General features: G+C 37.4%; 1 protein-coding gene across 1 annotated transcript in view; it reads right to left on the bottom strand.

The window, feature by feature from the left end:
- cntfr (ciliary neurotrophic factor receptor) overlaps positions 1-13,754 on the bottom strand; it is a 187,634-nt gene extending 173,880 nt beyond the window's left edge. Inside the window, exon 1 of the mRNA XM_079862002.1 lies at positions 13,515-13,754. The gene's annotated coding sequence lies outside the window, so the exon portion shown is untranslated. The remainder of the gene's footprint in view (positions 1-13,514) is intronic.
- Between the last annotated feature and the right edge of the window lie 1,778 nt (positions 13,755-15,532).

Raw genomic sequence — 15,532 nt, 5'->3', positions numbered from 1 at the left:
CATGAATAAACATTATGTGGGATATATCTCGCATATTCTAGTAGTTTGTGGTGTGACCTAATCATCATCTTCCTTCATGTGCTCTTTTGACTTTCTCTTATCAATGTGAGCATACCTCCATGACTTATTTTCTTCTCATTAACACGCATCTCCTCCCTAAACGCCATCCTCAGCCAGCATAAAATGTCAGTAAACAACTAATTTATCATAGTTTGTCAGTGCTGCCTCCTGCTCTGCTGAGAACATCTAACCTTGCTTCAAGAGTTCACATGTGAGATGTGGAAAGCGGTAAACATGTTTGGCTTTGCCGTCGGTAATAGAAGGTTCCTGCATTGGATGCAACTGAAGTTCAAAGTTCCTCCTTTGACACAGGAGCAGAAGAAAATGGGGATTGAGGTTTCAGGAGCAACACTAGAATTGTTAAAGCTAAGCTAAAATAAGCAGCACTTTATGGAGGTTTAACGTTGTTGATACATAATTGTGTACTGGATTTAGTCCAACCGGATGCAGATGGATGGATGATGGAGCACAGACAGACAGACAGATAGACAGATAGACAGATAGATAGATAGATAGATAGATAGATAGATAGATAGATAGATAGATAGATAGATAGATAGATAGATAGATAGATAGATAGATAGATAGATAGATAGATAGAGCAGCCCTAGTTGTAAGTAGCAGGATTAATGAGCACGCTCCCAAAAACTCCATCTATATTTAAAAAAAACAAACATCAATATATGATGCATATTTCAACAGCTGTGAGTTTATCTATCTGATTAGACCATGCAGCAAAATTTGATATCAAACAAATCTGTCAGAGGATGACAAAATCCCTCAATCCCGTCTTCAAAACCGTGTTGATGTCTTTCCAGTACCCTGGAGGTGAAGCAGGTTTAAGAGCAAAGTACGACGTCTGCACCTCCTCCGTCTCTCATCCTCCATGCTAAGAGCGTCGTAATGTTAACTAGGCCAAACTTGTCATTTACATGCCCTGAACTTTGTTTTAAGCTGATTTTGGTAGTGAAGGGTTGATGCTTTCAAGTAATGCATAACAGGTGTATCACATAGACAATCTAAGTACCAAAAATGCATATTAATATGTCAGCTTAGCACAATTTGAGGACTCTGTTCCAAAACTTAGAAAGCCTTGATGTTTGTTGCCTATAGGCAACATCCCAACTGGATGGAACACAGGCAGCAACACACACACACACACACACACACACACACACACACACCACACACACACACACACTACTCCACACACAATTGACTTTAGTAAGTCTTAGCATATTGCTAAACTAATACTCTAAACTCTGAATATAAACACACATAGCTCCTGCCAAAATGAGAAACAAATGTCGATTCAGGGGGGAAATTAATCTGTTTTATTAATTAAAACATTTTTTTTGGTGTTGAATGAAGTACACGTATACCTTCATACGCCATCCGAGTTTTGGAATTATTTAATTGCAATTCCCATAAGGAAATAATAATTTGGCCAGAAAAATTAGTATTATTAATATTATATACAATAATATACTATTATTTAATGAATATATAGTCTATATAAAATTCAAGTTTTCGAAAGAAGTCTCTTCTGCTCACCAAGGCTGCATTTTTTTTTATAAAAAATAAAGTAAAAACTGTAATATTGTGAAATATTATTACAATTGAAAGTAACAGTTTTCTATTTGCATACATAGTCAAATGTAATTTAGGCCCTGTCCACACGGAGACGCGTTTGGCTGTATATGTAAAAAAAAAAAAGTATCGTATCAGCGTTTCGTCCAGACGGATCCGCCGTCGTGGGAGACTGAAACCGGGTCCCAGAGTGGATAAATCTGAAAACGACACCCTTGCGTTTTCGTGTGCATACAGCCAATCCGTTCTGCAGAAGCTACTTTTATTTCTTTATTTATTATTTACTTGAATGTATTTATTTATTTATTTTGCTTTATTTTACTTCTTTATATTTATTTCTTATGCTACGATGCTTGTCTGTTGCCTGATTAAGACATTTTGTATTTTGTAGGGATGGGCATTTCAAGTAAAAATAATATTCGAAGATCGCTGGGAATTATTTGATTATTATTCGATAAACACACCCCTCCCCACATGATCGCTCAAATTCGGCTCCAACATTAAATTTCTCTGTACTGTCTGTAGGCCTAAGAACATTAAAGAAAACTTTTTTAGTTTGAGTCTTCTTCTCCACTTTTAGTGTATCTCTGTGGCAGAATTACAGCGCCACATACTGGCCTGGCATGTATACTACATTGTTTTGAATCGGTTTCAGTGGTTTCATGTGTACGCAGATATTTCTTGAGATGACGGCGTGTTTACAGAATTTTTCTTTTAGAACAAGGGGAAAAAAACCATCGGATAGGGAAAGCTCTGGCTTTGTGTGGATGTGGCCTTATTCCTGTGATCAAAATTACATTTTCTGCATCATTACTCCAGTCTTCAGTGTCACATGATCCTTCAGAAATCATTCTGATATGATGATTTGATGCTCAAGAAACATTTATTATTATCAATATTGAAAACAGTTGTGCTGATTAATATTTCTCTAGAAACAGTGACTCTTTGATGGATCGTATGTTCAAAGGAACAACTTTTATTTGAAATAGAAATATTTTGCAACATTATGAATGTCTTTACTGTCAAATTCTGATCAACTTAATGTGTCCTTGCTGAATAAAAGTAAAAATAATAATAAATAAAAAAACGTACCTGACCCCAAACTTTTGAATGGTAGTGTAAGTTATTGTACAATGTAATAAATTAATGCATCTTATCACACTATAAAAGGCAATTATTGTTTTTTTTACCTCAAAAACTTCTGATTTAGAATAGCTGTGTTTATGATTTTAATGCAAATTGGACAAACATCATATGGAATACATCCTGCATATTCTAATTTGTGGAGTGATCCAATAATTTTAATTATTTATTTAATTTATTTACAGTTCCCTACCTTTTGAAACTGCATTTACATTGGGGTTGGACCTGGTACCTGTGACGACTTCAAATGCTGCCTAGGCAGTTCACTAGTTTTTGAAACACAGACTAAATGTGAGCATTACCATAACAAATCAGACGAGGGACTGGAATGAAAAATTCGTTCATAGAACAGTTGTTATTCTAAATTAGTCTAATCATTTTTTGCATCATAACTTGCATGTGTTGAATGTGCGGTTGATTACCTGAGAGCCCGAGACGTTGAGTGGGGAAAATCAAGCTCCTGACAATTACGTTACTACAGGGTTTTCCAAATGTAGCATGCTAACCAGCTGTTCCTTTAACATTAGCATGGTTCCCTGTTTATATATGTGTGTGCCATTCCACATCAAGGTTCATTTGTCACTAGCTTTGAACAGGCAGACTTGTCAAGTCGTGATGAAATTATATTTATGGGATGAATGGAAATGAATGGGATTTAAATGAATCAGGATTTTCTTTAAATTCAGAATATTTGCAATGTATCAATTAAAGAATCATTGCACTGGTACTAGTAACCACGTTGTAATTGTGCATGTAAACTGTTTTTAAGTTGGTGCACATTTTGCTTTATGTGAGTTTTCAGTGAGGTTTATGGGAAAATAAGCAAGAAAAAACAGCCTTATTACCTTAATATTAAAGGGATAAAAAAATGAAAATTATGTCATCATTTACTTACTCTCATGTTGTTCCAAATCTATATGAGTTTCTTTCTGCTTTTGAACACAAAATAAGATATTTTGAAAAATGTTGGTAACCAGACAGTTGACAGTAGCCATTGATTTCAAAAGAAGGAACAAAAATACTGTGGAAGTCGATGGCTACCGTCAACTGGTTACCAACGTTCTTCAAAATACCTTCTTTCGTGTTCAGAAGAGGAAAGAAACTCATACAGGTTTGGAACAACATGAGGTTGAGTAAATGATGACCACATTTTAATTTTTGTGTGAACCATCCCTTTAAGTATTTTTATTGGAAATCAAGACAAATCTGATTTTGAAAATGTATTTTGGCTGTATATAAAGCTGGCCAAAAATACTAATTAATTAGTTGTTTCATTTGAATGGTTGTGTATGAAACTTCCCCTGAAGGACTTGTAACTGTCTTTGCGTCTTTATCTAGAGAAAAAGACTGATGGGTTTTGTTCAAAGACACTTCTAACTGTTTACACAAGGTTTAAATCTTGGCTTCACTCTGTCCCAGGTAAATTATATGCAGTTATATTTCCCACAACACTAGCACCTAAGCCGTCAAACCGCTTAAATTACATGCAGCCTTGTCAACTGTTTTATTTCCAGCGGCCATTAGCGCATTTGTTCCTCGCTATCTTCACCACTCGCTACTTAATCAGGATGTCTTATTATTTTGGGAGACATAAAAAAGGACAAGTGCAGGTTTTGCAAGACGGCTATAAATTCACCCCAGATTCGCACCGCCACCTGTGTTAAGCTCATTTTAGAAACAGGAAATCAGCGTGAATGTGTGGGGGAACTATTTACGAGATAAGAGTTATGGTTTGTGTCATAATTAATGAACGTCTTAAGGAAACTGCCTCCCTACGGAATGAACGAAGAATAATTATGACTATAGAGACGTAGAGAAGAGCATTTCTCTAAGCAGATTAACTACTTCCAATCATACTGCCCTACTTCATTATGGTGATTAAGATGAGATGAAACAGTAAATAATCATTTATTTTGTTCAGTCCAAAGTTCAAAGAGGCTAATAATTAATAGAGTTTGCATTGAAAGACACAGTAACTATTTTAAAAGATGATGAAAATCCAGCTCAACAGTCTTTCTGCAAAATAACTTTTAGGTGTTTTTTTTTTTTTTTTTTTTTTTTTTGGAGAGTACAAATAGACCAACTTAATTATTTTGTCACTTGCATTGCTATATATATATTTGTTTATTTATTTATGTGTGTGTGTGTGTGTGTGTGTATATGTGTGTATATACACACACATCTTAAACACCTTTTGATCTAAAAGGTTATGGCTAAATATTCCAAATTCGTTTTATAGAAAACGTATCAGTGTGAATGGGACCAATGTGGCATTGATGTTCCCTCGAAAGGCAACTTAAATTGTGCCTACATTTAAATTTCTTTACAAAACTAATATTTAAATGAATATATATATATATATATATATATATATATATATATATATATATATATATATATATATATATATATATATATATATATATATATATATATATATATATGGTTCTAAAAATCATTCTGAGAATAGCAGAGTCCACACCAAAACTATAACGATGCCGGCACAGAGAAACAATATGGTTGGAATCACTTTCAAGGATTTTTTTTCAGCTGCTGAACAGTCAATGAACAGCCAATCAGAATCCATCCTGCTTTAAAAAGCATGAGAATTTAAAGAGGCAGATGACAAAACTGCAGCGTGCACTTAGAATATACTGAACAGTATCTGTTGGTGTGAACACTAATACAGTTATTGTTATCTTTATAGTTATAGTTCTTTGTGTGGACCTTTTCTATAATCTGAGCATTTTTGGTTCCTATATGTTTTTCCATATCTGCATTGGTTTTCATAGGTTTAACTTTCCTACTACTCTAAAATGTGTAAAATAGTGATATATAATTTAAAAAAATGGCTGGTGGGACCAAGACCAAGTGTATGTTTTACTGAACGGACCGTATTAAACTGCAGAACCTCTAAATGAAGGTGTGTGTCACTACAGAGTCTGTTCATAGTTTTAATGCGATACATCATCAAACAACCTAATAGAATGTTAATATCTGCTCTCTGGCTCGCACAACAAGGAATAATACATAAAATGTGCATCATGGCATTGATGTATATTATTGTACTACGTAATATTAAACAACTGATCATAGAATGAAAACAGATTTACAATTATTTTATATGCAAATTTTTTGTCTTTTAAAAAATCATTCCGGCCCTATAGCGCCATGCTAGTTAGATAAAACCCCTAATGAGCAAACAGCAGGGGGTCCTCGTTTTTTCAAATATCGTCAGCCTGATGATGTTAGGGTACTCAGCATGACATTTCACTGTAATCACAGTCCAATTATTTCTAAAAAACGCAGCAAAGTCAGATTCAAAGTAAATGACGTTCTTATAACATTTGCCATCTGGTGATGAGATATAGTCATTTGGTGCTCATTAAGTAGGCAGTTAAGCCACCTGGACACCCCGGCTCTCTCAGAGACATCCTGACATGACAAACATATCGGCAGTACAGTACATCATCCATATGCTGTGTTTTGATGCCATTGATTATACTTGTGCCAAGCCTGAAAAGTTGAAATAATTGCTTGTTTCAGATTCAGAGCAATTCAGTTCAATAGGCCTACAGTATATATATATCTACGAATTTTTATGTGTCAAGCAACTCTTTGTGAAGGTAGGCTACTAAAACATTAAAAAACAAAATTATGATGGAACTAATATGCAAACAGCTAACAACATCTTAAAGGTGGTATGTAATCGTAAAAACATATTTTACGAATTGCCAATTCGTATGAATTCATACGAATGACCTACCCCTGAGCCCGCCCCTAAACCTACCCATCACGTGGGTTTAGACAAATCGTACGAATTCGTACGACCTCACTCGTACGTAATTAGCCACTTTTTTATCACTTGTACGAATTGGTCGTGAGATAGCGTTGCCGTTCCCCGACTTCCTAGATTGTCTATAAGTTCACACGCATAGGTTTAATACCTATGATCACGCGCGTGAACTCGGCAATCGACTACTTTGGACTTCAACCGAAAAACAGGATGTAAACAAAGGTATTTGCGCTGGCTTAAATAACATCATTTTTATACATTTCTTTCACATCTACTGCAGTCAGATTCACTCGTGTTCACTCAGAAGGAATCACTCACATGACCTGTGCACTTGTAATGACACATCAAGGATGTTAAGAGGCTAAAAGCAGGTTTAGTACTTGCCCCATTGAAGTCAACAGGGTGCAAATTTTAAAAAGAGGATAACACGGTGTAGGCAACACCGATTTTTGTCGTTGTTCTCTGAATTGACAGCACTCCAAATGTACAAAAAAATGAGCTCAATGTTAAAATTGACCGGAGTTCTCCTTTAACTTAATAGAATAACTAATATTGCATTTTTTAAAAAATAATTTATGAAATGGGCCGTTTTTATAATAATAATAATAATAAACCCATAAAATAAAATAAAAATCTAACAAAAAATAAATAAATCAATGACCTCTAATAATAAACCTTTACAACTTGCAAATAAACTAATAGTCTTTTGGAATGGATTATTATTATTATTATTATTATTATTCGTTTTAAGTTACAGTATGTTTTCACAGTACAATGAACTACTTCACCTCAATTGGATCAAGGCAAATTTGATATGACTCCTTTAAAAGGTCATTCAAGGAATCTATGCGATTTTCCATAGCAGCCGCAACTATTAAGCCACATTAATGAGATGAAAGTATTTCTCTTGAAGGAAACAGCTCCTAGATGCAGGCACTAGCAGCTGTGGGCAGCGGGGAGCACAGCTAATTCAGTATGCTTAGTGAAAACAATCGTATCACACCCAGACTGCTAGGATTACAGGGCAGATTGAGTCCACCTGCGGGGCTTCACAGCACTGTTAATAAAGCCACCGTTTTCAATTAAAAGCCTTTTAAACACTCTAAATCTAATCATGCTTGCAGGTGACAATACAAGTTAGCTTGGCACGTTAAGTTAAGAATAAGAAGAGGAGATTATTTTAAACGGATTTCACAATATCTAATCGCTCAGGTTTGCCGTTTGAAAAGCTGCAGAGCGAAAGGGTAGACTTATGCAATATTAAACAGTGTTTTCTTGCCATTAAGACAGCTTAATAGTGTTGTTCATTGTTAAGACATATGGCGGTACTTGAACAGCATTTTAAAAACACAATTTGCAACCTTGTTGAGGAGGAAACTAAATGTAATGTGCAGTATATACACACACACACACATTATTATTATTATTATTATTATTATTACTGATCAGATGTGTTTGAAGAAATTGGCACCCTCAAACAACGTAAACTCTGCTTCATGTCGTGCCTCCTTTTTAAAAATGTCATCCTTCTCTTGTCAAATTTAGCAGTCGTCAACCTCGGTATATTCACATTTATCCATGTTTCTTTATCACTCTCACACGTAAATTTCATTCACATATGAGGTTCACCATGCCATCAAGCGGTTATGCATGAGGTTTGTTGAATTCGCAAGAGGAACCAAGCAGTTTGCGTAGGACATTCAGGTCTAAGGCAACACAAATGTGGCGTGTCCAGAGGCCCTCAACCTTGAATAAGTGCCAGGATTCATAGTAGCCCATGCAGGGGCGTAAACAGAGAAATGTACCTTGGCATTTTCCCCAGTCCACTCCAATCAGAGGCCAAATGGGGAATGCTAATGCAGTTAACGTTTCCCAGTCAACACAACGCCTCCCCCCTTGTCCAAAAAGTCTGCAGCCCCCTTCCCTTAATAAACGACTGTGCTTGCTATCAAAAGCAGAGGCACTAATAATGCAGACATACCATAAAAAGCTAAGGGGATGGAGGGAAATTGGGTAAATAACTCTGCCCCAGAGCGCTAACACGATTTGCAATGCACACGCTAAGAAGAGGTCCGTCTGTGATGGTTTTCCAAGTGAAGGAGGCTGGGCACTCTGACGGCATGATTTATTTATTCATTTCCCTTTCTCGTTTAATGGAAATATAAAAGCCTGCATTGATTAGAGTTTAAGGATCAGCAGTTAATAGATTAAAAGCTTGCGTTGTGGCCAAAGAAGAGCTCCAGCATTTTTCTGGGTTGCTCTTCGCTTGGTGGTATTCGAGGGTTGTTATTTAGGTTACTTTATTTCCTGGTCATCCTGTATTTTTCACTGTGCCTAGAGGTACGGGTTACCCTTGTGCCCTGACCTTGGACAATTTTGCCTGGTTTAAATCTTTATCTACAGGTGCAAAAGTGATAGAGGTGGTCAGTAAATTAATCTCGAAAGTTCAAAAACCAGAGTTACGTTCAAGGCAACGGCAAACTCATTGACCTTTCAAAGACAAGCAGACGCACTTCTGGCCTTCAGCCTCTAAATAACAAATGTATATTCAGTGTTTAATTAGCAAGGGTCTAGATGTCTCTTTAAATAGAGTTTGGGATGGAGGTACTGGATTTGTCATGATACCCCATGGAAATATCTTCATTGCCACTGAACAGGAAGAGAGCCATTGAGGAGAGGACCAAGGTTAAGTTAAGCTACATCTACATTAATTTGGATACATTTGAAAATGGCCTTTATGTCCACACTAGCATGTTCCTCGTCAAGACTAAAATGTTGAAAACTGAAAAAGCCCAGAAAGCTCAGTTTTCAAAGGACAAAAATGCAGTCTCGGTGTGGACGGAAGGCTGAACTTAAGTGAAAAAGATGTGTTTTCAAATGTATCTGGATTTGTGTAGACGTATAGCCTCATATGCTTGAGTTAACCGGGTTAGTTATGATCCAGGTATAGTGAAAAGCAAAATTGGGTAATAGAGGATGTTTTGTGGACAGGGTAAAGGCAGAATAATAGATTTCATGCAGCCCGGGGATTCATTAGTTTAAAGTAGAGGCAAATTTAGAAGACTCCTTGGGGGGGAGGAGCATCAGGGTGGGGTGCAGTCAATGTATTAGACCGTCCATACTAGCAGGGATAGTTTGATCTGAGGTTGACTTGGAGCCCAAAAGGTGGGTCCATGCAACATGCAGATGCATCCATCTATAGCATATAACATATCATTTCCATACCAAGGCAGACACAACAAATCAGAGCATCAAGGTGCAAAGACACTTTTATGATTAAATATAATTATGATTATTATGTTTCTGTTACCATTTCAATCTGAACTACTTAATCACTCAATCCAAACTTTGTGTTGTAGATCATTTCAGGCTTAGGGGCTGTTTACACGACACCGTATTCAACTAAAAACGTAAAACTCTTTATGCGTTTTGGCCATTCATTTAAATGACAATGGCGTTTTGGGTCCCTGAAAACGCAAAGTTTTGAAAACGGGTTTCAAAGTGCACGTTTTTGAAAACGGTCTCCATGTAAACAACAAAAACGCGAATTTCTGAAGACGATGACGTTTTAGTCGTTTTCGCGGATCCGTGTGAATGGGGATCATTTTGACAATGGTGTCGTCTGTACGCGGAAAACTCTCCGTTTTAAGCATATCGTTGTTGTGTAAACGTACACTAAGATGTGCATTTTAATGCAACTCATTTGCATATTATGTTCCTATTGGTCCCTTTTCTACATGTATTTGCATAGGGAATTGTGATTGCTCTTTTTTTCTTGCATTTATATATCGTCACCTTCACTTGCAAAGATGGTGTCATTGTGATTTAATTCTATTCCACAACCAGGAGAAAACATCGTTTCATTTTCATTCATAAACCTAATTGTATGTAAAACTAAATTTTAAGACCAAAGTATACTTAAGTTTTGGCGCTAATGTTCAGAGTATGCCTTCAGCCGAACGCATAGCCTTCCAATCTGATAGCACAGATGGTCGACACGTGCGCACTGAAACGTTGAACTTTTTTCCAGTGTCTGCGTTATTTCCCTCCAGAAGTTATAAGTGATACAAATGTATGTACACAACTAGAGTTGCGTGTATTTCTTTATTTGGGTGTGTCGTGGGTATCTATTGTTGTTGCGGTCTCCAGTAGTTCGTTGTTGTTCCGTCTCTTCTGTTACTTTTTCAAATGTAAAATAATGGTCGAGTCATCGTCGCCACCATGTGGACCAACTAATTAGTGCAACAACAAAAAAATTCAAGGCTCATGTGCGAGCCGAATGCACATATACACGCATTTAGAAAATCACAATTCACGTGCCTTTGGGTGAAAACCAAAAATTTCTTTGGGCTTTACTGCCTTGCAAAAGCATTATCTCTTTCAGGAAATGCAAATCTAGTCCAATCTCTGTATAAAGTGATATGAATATAAATTTCTCTCATGTGAAAGTCAAAACAAGATTTCTTGCAATTAAATGCATTTTAATGAACAGTAATGCAGCGCATGGGTTTGTCGCCAATCACCATCCACATTCTCTCTATCAAATGGTGGCAACATCACATTAGTTTACTCAGTGAAGGGCTAAATTGGAAGAGTCAAGAAAATAACATAGCTGATCATCTTGAAAATTCTTATTTACTGCATAAAAGACCATGCTTAAAAATCCCAGTCAAATGAAATTGATAAATCAATCAAATCATAATTGAATAAGCATTGAATTACCAACACACCACAACAGTTTAACAATTCAGTTCATAAAAATTACAGACTATTTCATCTCAGTGTGGTCCTGGCTTTAAACACAGGAGCAGCAGCACGGACTGGGAAGCGTTTTCTTGGCGGATTCCTTAAGCACCAGCTTCTAATTTGTAGAATTTGTGTATGTTGGGGAAGAAAGCATCGGCAGCCCCCGTTGTCTGTGATCAGCCTGCTTTCTGACATCTGTTTAAGGATGTTTATCCAAGGGGTAAGGATGTTAAGGGAAATATTATGCTGGTGTTATTTTACTTTTCTTCTGTTTGAATCATAAACACTGCTCCAGGGCAAGACGGAGAGATTAGAGCGAAGAACGCGAGCATGGGGTCTCGAATCACACCCCGCGAGAGGAATCCCAACCGTGATCCCAGACCTAAAGATGTACTGCTTCTCCAAGACCTTAATATGCCAGTAGGACAGTATTAGTTCAATTAAGCCTAATGTAGCGCTTGCACCTCACTTTATCTCTTTTATTGAGCCCGCAAGTTTTTTTTTTACATCCACACGAGATCCCCGGACCAGCACGTGTTGCTCTTTTACTGTGTTGGTGAGGATGGAGTCAAACTAAAACCAGGTGCCAAGCTATAGGCTGCTCAGATAACAGCGAGAGCCCCTTTAGTGAAGGCTTTACGAACTGAAACGCTGCACAGAGAAAGCAGAGACCCTCGTTTAAAAAGAAAAGTAGGTGTCCGGCAGCCATTCAGTCACCGCTTTCAATAAGGCATGAAACAGGGCGTCATTAAGGCAGTGTCAACCCTGCCGGATTTAAGCTGACCCCCCTTTGAGCTAATGTGAGGAGGGCAGAGTCTTTAAAACCAAAGAGAAAGAGGTTTACCCCCGCAGCATGTTCCTGCGTTACAGATAAAGAGTTTTAGCCCACCAATAAATGGATGTCGCTTCCCAATAAGTCAAAACGAGCAGTAGATGTGCAGAAGAAGGGTGAATCTCATGGAACCTGTCAAGAATGTGTCCAGGTCATATTTCAACGTCAGTAACAAGACATTAGATTTTGCTATATTAAATGAATCTTTTGATTGTAAGACTTTTTGCTTTGTGACACTTTTTTTTTTTTTCATAAAAAAATGCATTGCAAACTTTTTGTATATATGACTGTAGAGTCATCAAGAATTATATAATATATAGTGAGCCATTGCTTATACTTATATAAATACACATGTAAATCCAAAACAGAACGACAGACCCTCAAGCAAAAAATTGCCACACATGACAATTTAAATTGTCCAGGAGCAATAATATCGAACACGTTTAAAAAATAAATAAAATAAATACATTTAAAAAAAAATAATGATAATGCAAACAAATAAAAATACTTATTTTAAAAATGGTTCTTCATTCAAAATATTTTTGTTGATTTAAAAAAAAAAAAAAAAAAACTAAAAGTTACCCAGACAAGTTTCCATGAGATTTGCCCATAACGAAAGTCCAAGGGACAGATGAAGAAAGTAAACCCAGGGAAACCAGCAAGATACAAACCCCAGCCAAAGAACAAAAAAAGCGGCAGCCCAAGCAGGCGAAGGAGGAGGAGATGAGGAGATTTCCGCTAAAACTAATCAATCAGGTCCTGATAATGGCTTCCATGCAGGAGTGTTGACACTGGGTCAGCTCTTCCCTTGACCCGCGCCTTCAGGGCAGCGGCTACAGAAAAGGCACAGATAACAGAAGCTGGGGCTAATTGTCTGCCTAGTGTCAGGGCTTTTCAAAGCCTCTCCACTTTCACTCGGTCGCCCGTCTTTCTCTCCCATTCCCTCCGTACCCTGATCCTCACCCCCGTCTCCCTCTCTGTCCATGCACTTTGTTTGCCTCCTCTTCCCGGAGTGAGGCTGCATGAATCACATTTCTCGTATGGTGCGCGGCTGTCTAACACGCTCGCATCCTTTCAACACGTGCAGAGAGCCGGGGACGCTGAGGCTAGAACACTGTGACACCAGGTTCAACCTCAAGCAACCAGGAAATAATCCATTAGGTGACATTTGCCAATCATTTGTTGATCCCAACCAGCTCCAAAATAGCTAACAAAACAATCTGTCCATCTTTGCATGTCTTTCTTGTCCTTCAAAACACAAAATCAAATTGCACCGCATGCAACAAAACTCTCCCATTAAAAAATGACTGACAGTTTATAAAGAAGAGATACAATCAAGGTACTTACTTAAAAGCGTTTGCTTCCGTCTCTAGTCTTATCTTCCTCTGCTCCTTAATGTCTGTGTCTTGTCCTTTATAGCTGCACACAGATGTGAAAATGTGTGTGCGTGTGTGTGTGTATATCAGAGAAGCTCCAGTACAGAAAGTTGCTGTTCTGTAGGCAAAGGCGTGTAGTGTGTGTGTATGTGTGTGCGTCTCAAGCAAAGGCTCACACTGCACTGGCTGAAGGGAAACCAAAGCACTTTTAAACTCGCACTGGCTCCCCATGTGACCAGCTCACAGCAGCCAGTGAGGAATATATTAGTGTGGCTTCTTCTGTCCACATGCACCCCCTAGCCACTGTTGCAGGAAGTGTGCGCTGCCAGAGACACACACACGCGCGCAATGACATATGCTTGCAATACCCAGGGCTCCATTAACAAAAACACAAATGCAACCACCCAAAGGGAATTTCTTTAAGCTCAGGAGACTTAATAGGGTTTTTGGTTATGCGTTATTTAATTGAACACTTTATCTTACAAGTTTTCACCTACAATTTTTGTAGGAGACATAAAAATAGACAAAAATAAAGGAAAATTTGATTAATAAGAGACAGAGCTCAGCTGTTGAGTTTTTTTTTTTTTTTTTTTTTAACTCAAATTGAGACTTTAAAAGTCTCAATTTGATCTCTCCTAAATCACATCATTGTCCAGGAGAAACTATTGAGATGCAAAAGAGATCTCATTAGCCATATTTCCTTCCACTTGGCATTTACTAGGAACATTTTAGGCATAGGTTTGTGGTTATGGCATTTTAAAATGCAAAATACTTCCCGACTGACGCCTCCTATCTGGGTTGTTTAAGATGAATTGCTTGTTGTATATATAGTTATAATAACTGTAAATGTTTAGAAAGATAATGTTTTAAATGTTTGTAAAGATCCCCTTTGGCCGTTTGATGTTTCTATCTTCAAACTAAAAAGCAAAGGGTCCTTAAGATGAAGCAAATAACTAAAAACAAACACCAAATATAACCCTAAAAACAATTTAAAAAACAGTGTACCCCAAACACAACAAATAAAGCATACTCGACATGCAGAACACCAAACATAAAAACAACAAACCCCAAATTCAACATAACAAACACTGCACATGAAACACAACAATCAACATACACCAAATATAAACAACTATACCAGACATAACAAACAGACCACCCATACACCAAATAGTAAACAATATAAAACAAAGGAATGAACGAATGAATGAATGCATATTTCCACCAATCACAATCATTAGCTTCTAAACCTTTTACCTCACTTCCTTCTTCTGTCTCTCTCTTTTCTCCTCTCTCGTGTTTTTTCTTTTTTATTCCTTTAAACCACATTTGAACTACAGCTCATCACCAGTTTATGCTCCCCCCCCTCTCTCTCTCTCCTGGGCTCTTGCTTCTATGCAAATGTGCCTCCTGAAACAATGGTGAGAATCTTAGCCGGATAAACACACGGCGTGCATTTACAAATCAATACTCAGAGCTCAGCAGGGCTGTGCATTAAACATGAGCTGCTCCACAGAAAAGCAAAGTCACTACTAGCCCTCCTATCAGTCTGTTCACCATTCAGTCAGTGGGGGAGACTACCCACAATGCACTGCAGGATCATTCCGTCACAGTGTAAAGTTAGAAGATGAGCTGAAGTACAGTGATACTGTTAAGTGATAACAGAAATTACTGTTATTTTGGTTCAGAGGCCAAACCAGTTTTGGATTCAGCAGCTCAAATACTGAAATACCATAAAATGATAGAAATTGGGGGTCAGTTACTTTATATTTAATGTCAACAATGCATCCCAATTCGCATACTGATTCACTATTCTATGATGTTTATTAAGTATAAATAGTGTGTAGTGTGTTCACACTGAAAACTCCAAAAAGAAAAAGTGCACTTTACATACCCGGATGATGCACTAAATTAAAGGAAAAAACGAAGTGTGGAATGTCACTCAACTGTCGCAGCTTTAATTACATAGCGTACGGGGAGGGGCATCAG

The sequence above is a fragment of the Squalius cephalus genome, assembly GCF_949319135.1.
Source record: "Squalius cephalus genome assembly, chromosome: 24".
Lineage (NCBI taxonomy): Eukaryota > Metazoa > Chordata > Actinopteri > Cypriniformes > Leuciscidae > Squalius > Squalius cephalus.
The sequence above is the reverse complement of the archived record's forward strand: the minus strand, read 5'-3'. Positions and strand labels throughout refer to the sequence as shown.